This window comes from Egretta garzetta, unplaced genomic scaffold (assembly GCF_000687185.1).
Source record: "Egretta garzetta isolate BGI_Z169 unplaced genomic scaffold, ASM68718v1 scaffold225, whole genome shotgun sequence".
Lineage (NCBI taxonomy): Eukaryota > Metazoa > Chordata > Aves > Pelecaniformes > Ardeidae > Egretta > Egretta garzetta.
In genome coordinates this window covers 295280-296029 of record NW_009259684.1, presented here as the reverse complement: position 1 = coordinate 296029, position 750 = coordinate 295280, and positions in this window count along the sequence as shown.

Below are 750 nucleotides of genomic sequence, written 5' to 3'. Positions count from 1 at the left end.
TTCAAATCTCGTTGAAAGTGGCTTTTTAAAAAGTGGGCGCATTTTAATATTGGTTAGACAGCGTGACCTGAATTTCACCTCAACTGTTTGACTTGATCCAATAGGTCACTGCCAAGGAGTTATTGATGGGGGAACTCCATTGAAATTTCTCTCCTCACAAATGGCCTTTAGATCTTCTAGCGAGTTCAATAACTAGTTATAATGTAGAAGGGGAAAAATGAAGCCCAGAGGCAAACTAATTTGATGTTTCATTTTTATGCTGGAGAAATTGTTGGTTTTTGTTCCTCTCACCTCCCGCTCTGCCCCTCTCTGCCTCTCCAAAAGGGAAAGGGGGGGGGGGGGTTTGGAAAAAATAAAAATAATCTGGTTTGAGCGAAGCCCCCTCTGCGCCGAGGTTTGTCTGTGCTGGAAATATCTGCTGTTTTATTTATAATTTAATTGGCGTTTCAGCCCGGGAACTCCTCGGGACTCGGCGGAGTGGGGAGCCCAGCAAGAGTAAAACTTGCTGCTTGGTAGGAAACACACTTTTTAAAAAAAAAATTATTTATGTTTTTTTCCCTGTTTTCTTTTTCCCTTTCTTTTTTCTTTTTCCTTTTTTCCCTTTTTCTATTTTCTTTCTTCCTTTCTTTTTCTTTTTTCTTGCTTCCTTTCTTTTCCTTTTTTCTGTTTTCTTTTTCCTTTTGCCTTTTTCTTTTTTCCCTTTTCCCTTCCTTTTTCTTTTTTTTTCTTCTTTTCTTCTTCTTTTCCCCT